This window comes from Vombatus ursinus, unplaced genomic scaffold (assembly GCF_900497805.2).
Source record: "Vombatus ursinus unplaced genomic scaffold, bare-nosed wombat genome assembly UNPS02009835.1, whole genome shotgun sequence".
NCBI classification, from domain to species: domain Eukaryota; kingdom Metazoa; phylum Chordata; class Mammalia; order Diprotodontia; family Vombatidae; genus Vombatus; species Vombatus ursinus.
In genome coordinates, this window is record NW_020949613.1 from 6,680,191 (window position 1) to 6,696,597 (window position 16,407).

Below are 16,407 nucleotides of genomic sequence, written 5' to 3' on the forward strand. Positions count from 1 at the left end.
ATCACAGCAGGGAAAATCACTGGGACTAATGCAGGTTGGGTGCCATTTACTAGGGATTTAACAGCAAAAAGAAACTTATTTCAATTACAGTAGTGACAGCTGTAGAGTACATTTTTGTGTGATATCTTTCACAGCAGTAAATGATATATTGTAATGCCAGCTTCTTTGATTTCCAGCACACCCAGCAAATCCTAACTGCAGGAATTGGGCTTTCAGAAAGTCTGCATGGCATCATTGTGAAAAAATTTATACACACACACATATAGTGAGACTGAGAAAATGCATTACATCAAATGGGATACATAGTGTGTGTGTGTGTGTGTGTGCGTAAAAGAAAAGAATGGTATACTTTGGTATATTTTTTACTCCCAAAGTGAGTAAAATTGTGATTGCAGTCAAGGATGTGTGGTTAATGTACAGAGTCATTTGTTTCTGTCCCCTGGCAATTGTTTTTCCCTTAGTGCTACTTTCCACCCAGCTGTATATGATGAGGTTATAGAGGAACATGCCATGTATTTTATAGGATGGTATAGGAAATTGCAGTTCATTTGGAAAGCTGTATCAGTCTACTTTTTTAAGTGGTGCAAAATAAAATGTATTTTCTTGATGCAATTTCTCTTATCTCCTCTCATCCTCCTCTGCCAATTTGTTATTGACACTTCTTTCTCTTACTTCACTGTCTCTGTGTTTATGCCAGTTCTTAAAATATGGTTAGGCCTGAGTTTTCCCAGAAAAAAAAGGTGAGTAAATTGTGTAAAGTTTTTCAGTCATAAAGGTCCTGGGAAAATGATTCTGTGGGAAAGAAGTAACATTATATGCATTCTTTCCAATAATGTGTACCCCATTGAATTTGTTCTTCTATACAAATATGCAACAACTAAAGACTAATGAGGGCAACTTGGTGGCCCAGTGGGTAGAGTGCCAGGTTTGGAGTCAGGAAGACTCATCTTTCTGAGTTCAAATCTAACCCCAGACACTTAATAGTTGTGTGACCCTGGGCTTGGCTAGTCACTTAACCCTGTTTTCCTCAGTTTCCTCATCTGTAAAATGAGCCAGAGAAGGAAATGGCAAACCACTCCAGTCTCTTTGCCAGTAAAACCCCAAATGGAGTCATGAAGAGTTGGGCACAACTGAAAAAAAGACTGAATAACAACAACTAAGGTTTGCAAAACACAGTTTTGCGAAATATTTTACATACATTATCCCATTTGATCTAATACATTCTTAGTCTCTCAACTTTTAGGGCTTATTTAGAGGGAAAGGCAATCTTCTTAATGGAATTGAGAGTAATTCTGAGAGAGCCATCAACACTATCCTCCTTGCTCTTTAGCAGAGGGCAGCTTTCCAGTTTGCTTGAAGTTCCCGCTGTAATCAGCATATAGTCACCATGCCTCCCCTCTCCCCTGAGACTGGGTCCTGAAAGAATCTAAGAGAAAAAGGCTAGTTTTGCAGTTTGGTATGACCGGAAAACTGTCCCAGAAAATGCAGCTCTCTGATGGAAATTTTTTCATAGCTTCATGCACCCAATTTCACCTGGATCTTTTCACTTTCCCTGTGGAGACACTTATGGAATACTTGATTGCATCTGAACCAATCAGAGCTTCATGGAGCTTTACTCATAGTATAGCAGCAGCAGTTTTCAGTTCTTCACTCCAGGGCAAAAATTTTTAGCAAGGGCCCCTGATTATGCTTAGTTAATAAAAGTGGGAACACTTTTCTAACAAACAGTAGCCTCCTTCTTTAGAGGACCTCACTGCAGAATGTTGTGCTTAGTCAGTATTTATCAGTAAGCCTGGCAAAGATTCAGCTATAGCTGCTCTTTGGTCATTTTCATGTCATGCTAACTCCTTTCACCTGTAGCCTTGGACTCATCACTCTAGCTTCTACCCTGTAGCACTATGCACTCGATTGGTGTATTGGTTCATAATACCTGGCCTGACCCAACCCTGCTATGCTGTTCTCTCCCCATCTTCATGACATGCTAACATGTGAGTTCTCACATAACCCCCTTTTTACTGCCTCTAACTTAGGGATCATTAATGAAATCAATACTGTCATTCCTGGAATGATGTCTGTCAATCAGTTGCCCAGTGATTTCTCTCAGCATATGTAGACTTGCCACACAGTTTCACCCCTCTTTGGCTCTTACTATCCTATTTGTGTTGTTTATTAGAATGTAAGCTCCTTGAGGGCGAGGACTATTTTGCATTTTGTATTTGTATTCACCTTGTTTAGCACATTGCCTGGCATATAGTAAACATTTAAATGCTTTCATTCATTCATTGATTCATTCATTCATTCGTTCATCCTTGAAAGTGAAAAGAATGACAGATTATCTCTTCCTTACCCTTAGGTCCTTATGAACATTTAAAAGAATAAATAGAGAATAGAATAAACTGGGGGGGGGTGGGGGGGATAGGTTGAAGGGAAATATAGTTAGTTTTTCACAACATGACTATTACGGAAGTGTGTTGCATGACTACACATGTATAACCTGTGTGGAGTTGCTTGCCTTCTCAATGAGGGTGGGTGGGGAAGGAGGGAGAAAATTTGTAACCCAAAGTTTAACAAATGTTAAAAATTGTTTTCACATGCAACTGGGAAATAAGATATGCAGGCAATGGGGTATAGAAATCTATCCTGCCCTACGGGAAAATTAAAAAAAAAAAAAGAATGAATAACTCCTTCTTCCCTTCTCTCATGCCATAAGAGATTCACTGTGTCCAAGAGATATCTAGGTGCTACAATGGATTGAATGCTGGCTCTGGAGTCAGGATGATCTGAGTTTAAATTTAGCCTCAGACTCTTACCGGTTGTGTGACCTTGGGTAAATCATTTAACCTCTGACTGTCTCAGTTTACTAAACTGTAAAATGGGGATAATAATAGCATCTACCTAATAGGGTTGTTGTGGATATAATATTTGTAAAACACTTAACATAGTGTTCAGAACATAGTAGGTGGTATATGAATACTAGTTATTATCTTATTGATAATAATAATAACCCTTCCATCATCCCTCCCTAAAAACCAAAATCAAAAAAGTTGTAATCCCAACAGAAACAGAAAACCGTTCTAAGTCATTCAATTATTTATGACATGATGTAATCATTCTAAATTGTGCCACTTTGTGATGAAATAATATATATTCAGAAGTGTCCATATAATAATACCACTTCTGTATGTGTTAACGCCAGTAGAATGTAAGTTCCTTGAGGACATACACTATTCTCATTTTTGCCTTTGTAGCTCCCAGCACCCAGTCCAGGCCCTTGCAGTCAATCCATAAACATTTATTAACATTTTATATAAACATTTGCACAAGGCAGGTATTTAGTAAATGCCTGTAGAATCAAAATAAGTTGAATTCTGTGCCTCCCATCTATCCAACAGCCTATTCATTAACAGATGAGATATGCTACTTCAGTTTGATGCTCAAAGATTTTTGTGAGTTTTTTCCTTCCCAACAGGCAGATTTCGAGGCCAACAGTTATCTTAGTTCAGTTTCTTGCCATGTTGTTCGAAACCTTCAGGAAATGATGACCTAGTGAGAGAATGCTAAGTCTTAGGATATAAATAGGTCAAGGTTCAATCTTTATGTAACATTTTTGGGAAGAATTTATTTCACTTCTATTAAAGACATTTAAACACCTAGTATGTGCTGTGTACTGGGCATACAGAAATGAAACAATAGAAATCTGGAGAAAGAACCTAGAATTATTCAAGAAAAAATAAAATTTAAAGGATACCACATTTAATCCTAAATAAAGAATGAGATTGGTGTCTGTGTTATGCAGAGATATGGAAATAGTTATGCAAATAGATTGGAAAGGGAACTCTGACTGTCTCTCCAGCTGTCTGGATGTCAGTGTTTGTGATCATTTACTGGGGGGGGAGGGAAGGAGATGGAAATTCCTGTCTTTGTCAGTAGTTGGAGAAGAGGAAAATGATTGGATAAGTAATCAGCCTTGTCAAGTTAAGTTTCATTCTCTTGGTTTACAAGTTATTTTTGATGACAGATGTGTATGATAGTAGTAAGAGTTGTTAGTAGAATGACTAAGTTTGTCCTTTGCTAAACATCAATAGCTCAACATGAATGGATTTTTTGTTAACTAGCTTATTTTGCTGTGAGACCCACAAATACACTTTCATATAATTTCTACTTTTAGTTTCAGCTCTTGGTTCTGTCTTCCTGTTGAGTATTTAAGTGCTTGTATTGATGTTATTGGTATATTAAATGGTACTCAAATTCCTGTCATTTCCACTAAAGTCAAGTCTAGGTACTCCTCTGGGGGAAGGAATAAACATTTGTATAGTACTGATCATGTGCCCGGCACTGTGCTTTATAAATATTATCTCACTTGATCTCACAACATTGGGAGGTAGTTGCTATTATTATCTCCATTTTATAGTTGAGGAAACTGAGGTAGACAGAATTTAAGTGACTTGTTCAAAGTCGAATAGCTAGTAAGTGTCTGAAGTCAAATTTGAACTCATGTCTTCCTGACTCCAGGCCCAGAATTTTATCCACTGTGCCATCAGCTGCCTTTCAGTTGCTGTTTTCAAATCAGAAAGATGAAGCTCTTTATTGTGTTCCTTATGTTTCAATTCACGTACCTCCGGTTTATCTTTCTCATATCTTGAGGGTCAAAATCAGAAGTCTGTCATAGTGTTTTCAGAAAATTCTGGTATGGCACAGAAACCAAAATTAATTATGGCCTCTTGTCTCATCTTATTTTTCTCAAAAACCATTTTGATTTAATTAGATTTTAAACTAGGATGATCTTGAGATTTGGTATTTTAGCCAACTTTCCTTTCTCACCAGTTCTGCTTTTTAAACAATTGAAATTTTGTTAGTATGGCAACTTTGTATTAACTGAGATTTTAATTTCTTAGGAAAAAAATTTCCCCTTTGAACTAGCCACCTTTTACTCCTTGTTGTATAATAAACAACACAAAATGAGAAAATAAACCTATAAAAAATAAAATAAGCCCTGTACCTCAGATGGCATTGTCCAGTGTCCTCATGGCAGTCATAGAGGTATGATACTTAGAATTGGAAGGAAACTCAGAGATTACTTAGTTTAGTCCCCTCATTTTACATACAAGGAAACTGAGGTTCAGAGAAGTAAAGTGTCCAAGGGCAGTCAGGTAGTAAGTAGAATAATTTAGGATTTGAACTCATGTCTACTGATTCCCTATCCTGTGGCTTTTCCCTTAGCCCCTTGAGCTGGATAACCACTTGTCAGGGATATTGCAGAATGGGTTTATAATTCCTTCTGACTTTAAGATTTTGTTACTGAATTTGTTTGATTGAATTTAACAAAAAAAACCCTATATAGTGTATAACAAATAGTAGAGTAATAATAATGATTTATAGTTGTTTTAAGGCTCATCCAGTTGAATTCCTGCTTGGATACCTTGTCTTGCTATGGAAGTAACCTGGGATTTTTGAAGCTTATGCCAGTTCTTGAAGGTTCTGTCAAACTGGAAAGTCTTCTGACAGTTCCTTTGATAAATACCATAAATACCATTCTCAGGACCAACTCAACTAAGTTCTGAGAATATAGTGTCCAGAAGATTTGTGATGCTTATGAGTTGTTTTACTGAAGGAATTAATCACAATTAAGGAAAGTACTGTATTTTACTATTGAAGTTCTGTAGGCTAGATCCCTTTTTAATTAAAAAAAAAAGACTAATTTAACCAAAATAGCAACTTTCTTTACAGCTGCAAAGAGTTTGATAGTCAACTGCCAGATTCTGTTTTCTCATTAAATAATGTTACATATAGAATCCTAATTCAAGAAACATGGCAGGATACCACATTTCTTGTAACTGAAACCTGGCTATAGTTTGCAGAGAGATATAATTTAAAAGTTCATATCCTTGTGGTTTTTTGTTTGTTTGTTTTTTCCCTCCTAACAAACTTAAACTCAAACCTACTTATCCATTTTCATCTCCCTTCCTGGCATGCTGCCCACTCCTGCTGTTTAGGTTACACACCTATTCAGACATTCTGATGTAGATGTGCTCTCACTTTAACCTGTCCAACCTCCTGGCCTTGCCAGTTCTTCCTTTCCATCTTTCAGCTGTAGGGCCACTAGGCTCTAATCACCTTTCCCCCCCTCCTAATTAAAATTTTGTTTTCAGATCTACTTAATCTCTCCTTGTTTCTTCCCTCACCCTTCTATCTCCCCCAATTGGGAAAGTAAAAAGAAAAAGAAAAAAGAAAAGCAAAAAAACCCAAAAAACCAAAACAGAACCCTTGTTACAAACATGCTTAGTCATGCACAGCAAATTTCCACATTGGCCATGTCCAGAAAAAGAATATTGTTTCAATCTATGCTGTGAGTGTTATGTCATCTATTTCTGGAAGTGGGTAGCTTGAGTCTTTTGGAAATTTGGTTGGTCGTTGTGTTAACCATAAGTCTTTTAGAGTTGTTTGTCTTTAAAATGCTGTTATTGTATAAATTGTTTTCCTGATTCTGCTCGATTCACTTTGAATCACTTCATAAAAATCTTCCCAGGTTTCTCTGAAACCATTCCCACCATCATTTCTTATAGGACCAAAGTATTTCATCACATTCATATACTATGACTTGTTCAGCCATTCCTCAGTTTGTGGGTACTCCCTCAGTTTTGCCACCATAAAAGAGCTGATTTGTATGTACAGATTCATTTCCTCTTTCTTTGATCTCTTTGGGGCATACACCTAGTAATAGTATTGCTAGGAATGAATAGCACATGCTTTTTAGGTACAATTCCAAATTGCTTTCCAGAATATCTAGACCAGTTCACAGCTCCACCAACAGTGTATTAATATAATTTTTTTTCCCATTGCTCTTCCAGCATTTGCCATTTTTCTTTTTTTTACCGACTTTGACAATCTGATAGGTGTGATGTGGATCCTCAGTGTTGTTTTAATTTGTATTTCTCAGGCTCTAGCCATTTTAACTGTTCTTTTCCATTACTCCCTTTTCCTTCTCCCTGTAAAATATAACCAATAATTTAAAAAAAACAACCCTAATTCTATCTTCTGTAAACGATGACATTTTAAAAGTGTGGTACAGGCTCTGGAGCTACCTTCCCAACTCTTACTTGAACTGACAGTTTGAGTCCCTAGAGGATGCCTGCTACATCTCCCCTCATAATTCTTGGGAACCCACAGGGGTTGAGGGACATGTTCTTAATGTTATAACTCATGAGCTCATGCTGTTGTCCTTACCCTATTAATTATAATTTGATGTCAATTGGTCAGACAGACTTAATTAGTTTTTAGAAAGGGTTATTTACATATATATATGTATATATGTGTGTGTACATATACACACACATACACATACATACATACATATATTCTCTTCCTTGAATCTTTGTGAAGTTTTGAAACCACTTTTTCATCAATGTGTCTTATTTGTCCTCAGTTCCTAATGCAGACACTTTTGCCAGCTGTCACTTTCCTGGGGAAGTTGCTAGATGCCGAAAAGAAGTCTAAATCCTCCAACCTTGCAAAGTTCATTAGGTTCTGGGGTGGGGAAAAGATTGAGGCTAATCCACCCACCCACTCACAAACAATTCCTTCTCTGGGACTTAAGCGGAACAACTGTTGTCTTTGCTGCAGGCACTCTAATGCTTCCTCTATTTAGTTCTTCCAGTCTGTCCTATACGTGAAAGGTGTCAGACTTGCAGCCAGCAAAACTCCCAAGTACGGAACCAGATTAAAATGTGATTGGGAAATGTTTAACAAAATAAAGAAAATACAATACAACATAGATAATGTAACTTTGTGTTTTTAAAATCAATATGCAGCCTGTAGGGATCTGTTTCTAAATACCACCCGTCTCAGTTTCTGTGGCACACTCTCCCACTAGTCCCTACAGATTCCAGGGGGAAGTGGGCTCTAGCTTAGAGAGCTTTACTGTCTCTATCTTTGATCATGCTGTTTTCTCATCTTAGAATGTCTTCTATCTTTCACCCCATTGTTGATCTTTTAAAATTACACCCCTCTGTTCTATTTAGCCAGAAGTGAGCATTCCCTCACCTCCCACCCTTAACCCAAACTCCCATAGTCCTCTCTTTCTACTGACATCCATTCACATTCTGACTTTTACTGTTTCTTAGAAAGACATCTATTAGGTACCTACTATGTCCTGTGCTGTTAGATAAACCTTTAAATAAAGCAATGTCCTTTACCTCAAGGGATGTAGGGTATAATGCTATTTGTATACATGTCTTATCAGCTTTCCTATTTAATTTGTAGGTTTCTTGAGGAAACAAGTCATGACTTCTTGTCTTCTTGGAGTGTCTTGCACTTAGTAGAAGCTCACTAGAAGTTTGTTGCTTGAATGTTCCAAAAGGAACTAACTGACAAAGGCATCTTTCTTCTTCTTGTTTACTAGAATTTTATATAACCTAGATGAGCAAAAATCTATTACTATGGGTCATCTACTGGGACATGGAAATACTCTTGTTAAAATGCTATTCCTTAGAATAGGATTCTTCCTATATTTTATGCATTTATGTAGTCTTGTCTGAGTAGTGAGCATGTTTATTTGTCTGTATAGCACAGTAATTGTTTCATTTCTGCAAGAAATATGCTGTATCATTTTACAGCTTAGTATCTTTTGCTAGTATTGTAATGTAATTGAAAGCTCACTGAACCACAACTCTATTATTTTCAGTGTTTTTCTGATTTTTTGGTGGTTTTTGCACATGATCCAACTTTTCACTCTTTTACTTGCTGCCTGTTATCTGAGAATCCCTGAAGGGGGAGAAAAAAATTATTTAAGGTTGGAGATATTTCAGATTAGTAACTGTCAATACCCATTTTTCTGGATAAAGAAACTGAGGCATTGTAAGATATGCTTTTCATAGCTGTGGTAAGGTATTGAGTAAAATGTAAGTTGACTCCAAAATTTTGGTTTTCAAATTCCTCTCGTCAGGAAACTGAATATGAGAGTTTTCCAGTATTGGTTTACTTTAATGCTATTAGTAGCATTTCAAATCTGTAGTTTTTTTTTTCTTCTCTGTTAAAAATTGTCAACTTGCTATATTTTAAATAATGGCAGTGGTGGCAAATCCAACTTTACATTTTGGTAGTGAATGTAATATGAAGGGCCCCATGCATTCACATTGAGTCATATCTCCCACTTAAAATAAATAAAAAAATAAGAGTTTTATATTTCTGACATAGAGGCAATTCAAACAGCAATGAATGGTTTCTTCCCCCTCCTGCCAAGTTATAATTGACAGGTGTTTTTTAGTTGGACTTGTTTGAGTTAATAGATACATCATGACGTAATTAAGAATTGTATTTTCTGCTGAAAAGGATCCTTGATAGTGTGCTTCCATAAAACTAACATTAGCAGGTTTCTCAATGACAACCAAAATTTGCATACTTTCATTCATTGAGTAGATGTATAATTTTCTTGTGAAGATATTTTAATAGGAACATATTTTGACAGCTTATTAGCCTGGCAGCTGCATTCATTTGGAGGCAGCATGATAGAAAGCAGACACCCAGGTTTGCTAGAAAAGTGTCTCTGTTTTTCTAGATAATGGTTATGAATCTATTTTAGCAACTTCCCTTGGCATTGCCGGGTAAAAGCCAAATGTCCAATTTCATTGGCTAATGTGAACTTAGAAAGCTTGCTATCCTTTTGTGATGGTCCTGTTTGTTCTTTTTCTTCTGCATTTCTTAATTTCCTGTTCTTTGAACAGTCCAGAATTATAAGAAAATGTACCTTATTTTTACTGGTAGATATGGGTAATCATAGAATATTAGAGCAAAAATGGAGCTTAGGGATTGTCTAGTTCAGGCATTTTCCCATTTTATAGATGAAGACACTTTTGCTCTTGGGGATTAAATGATTTGTCCAAGGTCAGCTGCTGAGTGACTGGAGCTAGGATTTGTACTCAGGTCTCCTGTCTCCCAGCCTTGTGCTTTGTGTGTTTTAAATATTAAGTTATCCTGATTGATTTGTAGATTTTGTTTGTGAATGCAAGCCTATATCATCCTTGTTTACTAGATAGGTTTCCTCTTGTAAAAAATGTGTTCAGTTAATATAATGGGATTTTAGGACTTGGAGGGAACCCCAGAGATTATGAGCTCATATGATTTAGGGCTGTGAGATTTACTCCAGCACCTCCATTTTACAAATAAGGAAACCTAAAGTGAGAGAGTGAAATGTTCCAAGATCATACAATTAGGAGCAGAGGCAGAGTTCAGACACATCTTCTAGTAAGCCATTCTCAGATTACAATGTTGAACAGAATCTAAGAGGATGATATTTAATATGAATAAATGTAAAGTCTTAGACTTGGGCTGAAAAAGTCAGTTTCATTGATACAAGGAAGAGGAGTTGTGGTTAGATAGCAGTTTGTATGAAAAAGATGGGGAGCAGGGGTGGCAAAAGCCATTATGAATCAACAATGCCATGCTACAGCCAGAGAAGCTAATGTGATCTTAAATCATATGTAGAGAAGCATTGAGTTCAGGATTAGGGTGGTGATAGTCGCACATCCTTCACTGGGATCCTGTAGCCCTACTAAAAAAATGAAAACCCACCAGAATGCTCACAGATCACCTCTTTGCTAGGCAATTGTCCTTTGACATATAATTTAACTAAGGTCCATTTTCTGTTTTTGAGTTAAAATATAAAAAGAAAATAGAATTTCTTCACATTTTTCTTGCTAAAAAAATGAAGAAATTTAAACCTTTTTTGTCACTTGTTTGTAATTTTAAATTTTAAATGGTACTCATTCCTGTATTTTTTCATTGCTTTTCTCTGTAGTTCCATTCTAATTTTTTAACAGGATGGAATTCCTAAAGAGAAACTAAAAAGCATGAAACCTGTCCTAAGGGTAGTGGGAATATTACTTGATGGTTTCTTATGTAATTTACTTTTTGTCCAGTAAGAGTCGTACATTTTTAAGGTTAGCCCATTACTGGCTTGAGGTCATGTCATTTTTTCTCTTACCATATACCTCTGCTTTACATGTCAATTTCCTGTCATGTAGCACATTTAGGAAAGGTGTTGTTTCTCACTGTCTTCCTAAAGCCAAGGGCCATTATTTCCTTAAGATTTTTTTTTCCTCCCAAGTTATTTTATTTGATTTCACAGCCATGCGTGAGGTGTGAGGCATTAAAAGTTCTGAGAGAAGGAATGGCTTTGTAACCTTGGGCAAGTCATTTTCCTTGTCAACTCAATTTATTCATTTGTAAAATGAAGGTAATACTTGATTCTCCTTGAAGTCAACTGTAAAATTAAAAGGACAATTAATATAATATGATACTAATTTCTGGTTGTCTGCCTTGTTTTCTGTCTTCAGAGGTTATTTGTGGATAGTCTAGAGTTGTTCCATGCTGCTTAAGAAAAGCACCACCCATTAGGGTTATTGATTTGATTCTTCTGTACCACCGGCACAGATCAAGCACCTTGATTTAGTTGTGGTAATTATCTGCCATTTTTTGATGGCCCTTGCTGGTAAATGGAACTATAATTGAGACACTAAGGTAAATGATACTTTGAAAGCTTAGACAAAAGGCGTTTTATTATATTCTAAAGAACAGAGGTCTTGTGAATTCTATAAATTCTACTTAATAAGGGTTTTAACTTGTTTGTATGTTTAACCACATGCTTATCATTTTATGTTTAAGAAGTATTTTTGAAGTATGGTCTTTGATCAATGCCACAACCTGGGAGTGAGGTTTGTAAGAATAGGTTAGTCAGTTAGTCAACAGGTATTTATTAAGCATTTACTATACCAGGCATTGTGCTAAGCCTGGGTGATACAAAGAAACAAACCCAGTCCCTGCTATCAAGGAGCATTATATTCTAGTGGAATATATAGCATTTATAAAAGTGATCTGAAAAGAGAAGACATTGATCTGAATCTTGAAGGAAGACTGGGAAACTAAGAGAAAGAAGTAAGTAGCTGGGGCATTCTAGGCGTAAGGGGCAGCCAGTGCAAAGGCACGAAGCTGACAGATGAGAGTGATAGTGTGTCATGTGTGAAGAAATGCAGGTGAGCCAGTGTCACTGGATCAGAATGTGTGTGTATAAGGGAGTAAGTTGTAAGAAGGTAGGAAAGGGCCAGGTGTTCAGTCCTATCTTTCTATCAAAGCTAGATAGAAAGCCACCATCAAGCCCAAAGGGACAGCTAGATGGCACAGTGGATAGAGCACCAGGCCTAGAGTCAGGAAGACTCATCTTCCTGAGTTCAAATCTAACCCCAGACACTTATGAGCTGTATGACCCATGGCAAATCAGTCCAACATCCCTGCCAAGAAAACCCCAAATACAGTCATGAAGAGTTGGACACAACCGAAACAACTGAAGAACAACAACATTAAGTCCAAAAACAGCTCTTGGGATCAGAGTTTGCAGCAGCATCCAATGCTGCATTAATATTCCATCTTATCATCATTCAAATTGGAATTTCATCGATGGTTAATTTTTCCATTGCCCAAATTCTGCCACCTTATGCACTGGCATACCCTTCTGACTTACCTCCCAACCTCCTGCTTCCCCAGTTATGTCATCCAGTATATGTCATCCAGTGTTATCATCCTGTGTGTAAACTTATCCTTCTAATCTAGGATGAACTGATGTGCACTTGAATGGAGGGAGGAGGGATTTACATCTTTATTTCAGTATAATTTGTTTCCTTTGTAGTCCTATGTATTTTATTTTATGCATTTAAAAACTTTGATCTGAAAAGGAATCACCATAATTCTAAAGCGGTCCACGACAATAAGAAGGTTAAGCATCTCTGCTCTACTCCCACACTTATATTCCCATCTAAATCAGTCTTCTTGACTTTACAGTGTTCTGGCCTTAGAAATCTACAAATCCTAACATCTGATTTCAGTGTTCCTACTATGTGCTTATACTTATCTCCATTCCCCATACTTTATGATTCAGTGACATTGACCTTCTTGGTGCTCCTGGCGCTGGATACTCCAATTCATGACTGCATTTTTCCTGGCTGTCCTCCATGCCTGGAACTCCTCCCTCCTTATCTCTGCCTCCTGGCTTCTGTGGTTTCCTTCAAGTCCCAGCTAAAATCCTGCCTTTTGCAAGAATCCTTTCTCAGTCCTCTTTAATCTTAGTACTCTCTCTCTGAGATTATTTCCAAAAATTATATATTTTGTTTGTACATAGTTGTTTGCATGTTTTTTCCCTATTAGACTGAACTCTTTGAGAGCAGGGCCTTTTTTTTTTTTTTTTTTTTTTTTGCTTTTTCTTTGTATCCTCAGAACTTAAGCATAGTGCCTGACACACAATAGACAATTTAATAAATGCTTGTGGACTTGCCTTGACTGGGCTGCTGAGTTTTACCGAAGAAATCTCAGAACTGAATTTACTCAGTCCACTATAAATTTATATTTTCTAACATTGGCTAGTCCTCCTCTGCTTGTAGAATTTCACAGTTGGAGGAAGTTATTTCATCTAGTCCATCTGCTCGAGGCATGGATCTCCTCTACAGAATCTGTGACAAATGGCTTATTAGCTTGTACTTGAATACTTCCAGTAATGAGGAGCTTATAACCTCTGGAGGCTGACTGTCCCATTTTCAGGAAACTTTTGCTTGTTAAGAAGTTCTTCCTTACATTAAGCCACAATTTTCTTTTTTGTAAATTTTCACTCATTGGTCCTGGTTCTCTACTCTGCAGCCAACCAGAATACAAATTAAACTTCTAGATCATAAAAACCTTTGAAATATTTAAAGACCACCAAATATCTCCCAAAGTCATCTTTCCCCAGGTTGAACATTTCCTTTAGCCAATCTTCACACGACATGGTTTTGACTTCTTATGGTGCTAATGGTGAACATGCTTGGATTTGGATGTTACCTTGTGGTATAGTGTAATAGGTAGAGAGCTGGCCTCTGAGCCAGAGCTGGGAAGACATGGGTCCAAGGTCTGACTCTGACACATGCTGGTTATGTTACTTAACTTCTAAGAGAATAAATGGGGTGGGGCTGGGGGACTGGGGTGGAAAGGGGAACATTTATCTAGTACTTCTTATGTGCTAGGAACTGTGCTAAAGGTTGAGAATACAATTGATAAAAGAAAATAGTCTCTACTCTCAAGGAACTTATTATTTTAATAAGAGAAGACAACATATATAAGAGAGTAGCGATGAATGTTTTGGACTCTGAAGTCACAGGCGTGGGGGGTGGAGGCCATAGGGCAATTGATTGACATGTTCTTTCAAAGAATAGTAATATTAACTTGATTACTACTTCCAGAGCTAGAAGTGAAGGAAAGGGGATAAGGAAGTGGGGACAAAAGCAGGGAGAAATGATATGAAAATGATCAGAGAGCACCAGCTGGTGGATCTAGGTTGAAATGTATATGGAGAACTCTGATAGTGCCCACTTGGGCCTCCAGGTAGGTGCCAGATTGGTGCCTATAAGACCATATGCAGAGAAGATTCCCTGGTGGATGAAATTTCCTTATCCAGGAGACCTCTATACTAATGAAATCATAAATCCAGTCCTACTGGATTCCTACTTCTAAAAATATGTCATCCTGAAGGGAATACTGCTCTATTCTTTATAGTTTAGTATACTTGTGTTAATTCAACCAAAGATTACAATAGTTTTCTTTGGATATCCATTGCATGCTAGTTGACTCCAAATCCTTTAGGTCTGTGTCACGTCAATTTACAAATATCTTCCTACCTGATACTTTTCCAGTTGATTATTTTGAACTGGAGTATAAGACTTTATATTCGTTCGTCCCTGTTAAATGTCACCTTCTTATATATAGCCCATCATTCCTATCTTTTTTTGAGTTACAATTCTGTTATCCAACACATTGGCTGTCATGCCCAACTTCTTGTCCTCTACAATTTTGAGAGTTTACCATCTTTGTCTTCATCCATATTTTTGCTAAAAATATTAAATGAAGCAAGGCAGAGAAAAAAGCAGTACACATACTACTTGAGGTCTCCTTCCAGCTTAATGTTTCACCATGAATCAAAACTTTTCTCGTTGAACTATTCAACGTGTTTTTTGGATCCACCTGTCCTATAAAGTAGTCAGAGCAAATGTATTTATTTATGTAATTGGTTTGTGAGTCACTGCTATCTGCTTTTGGATTTTATAACCCTTGTGTGTGCTACTGTCCCCTGGAGGCTTTAAATCTTAGTAACATGCCTGATGTGATTGATCACAAAATAAATAGCCTTGTTCTAAGTGCCATTGAGATTTACTAGCATTGCAAATAATTGTATTTTTACAAAGTAATATTTTAGCAGGTCCATTATCATAACAAACCACATAGACTTATAGACAAAACCAGTTAAATGTATAGGATGGATAATCACATTTCTTGGGCAAGCCTGAGATATATATATGTATATATATATATATATATATATATATATATATTCCCCCCCCCTTATTTTCAACATTCTGGAAAAATGCTTTTTGGTAAAAACTATGGATTTGAGTCCTAATACCACTACTCACTGGATGAAAAACTTTAAATAAAGTACTTATTCTCTTTAAGCCTCAATTTTCTCATCAGTTAAATGGGGATAGTCAATTACCAAGTACTGTATCAACTTGAATGTGGTAGTATCAGATATTTGCCTGTGTCCCCTTCTGATCTTTCTTCTTCTCTCTCCTGTTTAATTTTTAATGTTTCATCCATTGATGTACTTTTCTTATTTTTTTTGCATAATTATCACTACTCTCCTTCTCTCCTTCCCCTGGAACATTCTTTCCTCTACCAAAGGCCATCTCTTGTAAATAAATTAGTGTTGTTGTTCAGTTGTTTTTCAGTCACGTCCAAATATTTGTTAACCCATTTGGCTTTTTCTAGGCAGAGATACTGAAGTGGTTTGTCATTTCCTTCTCCAGTTTCATTTTACAGATGAGGAAACTGAGGCAAACAGGGTTAAGTGACTTGTCCAGGGTCACACAGCTAGTAAATGTGGCCAAATTTGAACTTAGGAAGATGAGTCTTCCTGACTTCAGGCCTGACCTCTATCCGTTGTGCCACCTAGCTGCCCTTAAATAAATAAATGAGTATGGTGAGGCAAAACAAATTCACACATAGGATATCTCTGAAAATATATGGCTCATTCTGTACCTACTTTCTGTCACCTCTCTACCAACAAGTAGGAAGTACTTTTCATAATTAGTCTTCTGGAGTCAAGATTGGTCATTGAATTCATTGGAGTTCTCAAGTTTTTCCAAAGTTTTTGTCCTTTACAGTGTTTCAATCAGTGCATGAATTGTTCTCTTGATTCTACTCATTTCACTCTTCATCAGTTCATACAGCATTTTCCTAGGTTTTTCTCAATCCAACCATTTTGGTGTTTATTATAATCCAGTTTGTACAGCCATTCCCAACTGAAGGATATCTACTTTGTTTCTGGTGATTTTCAGT

General features: G+C 36.9%; 1 protein-coding gene across 1 annotated transcript in view; it reads left to right on the top strand.

Moving 5' to 3' along the window:
• Positions 1–16,407, top strand: part of PRIM2 (DNA primase subunit 2) — a 348,920-nt gene that overhangs the window by 214,386 nt on the left and 118,127 nt on the right. The window lies entirely within an intron of this gene.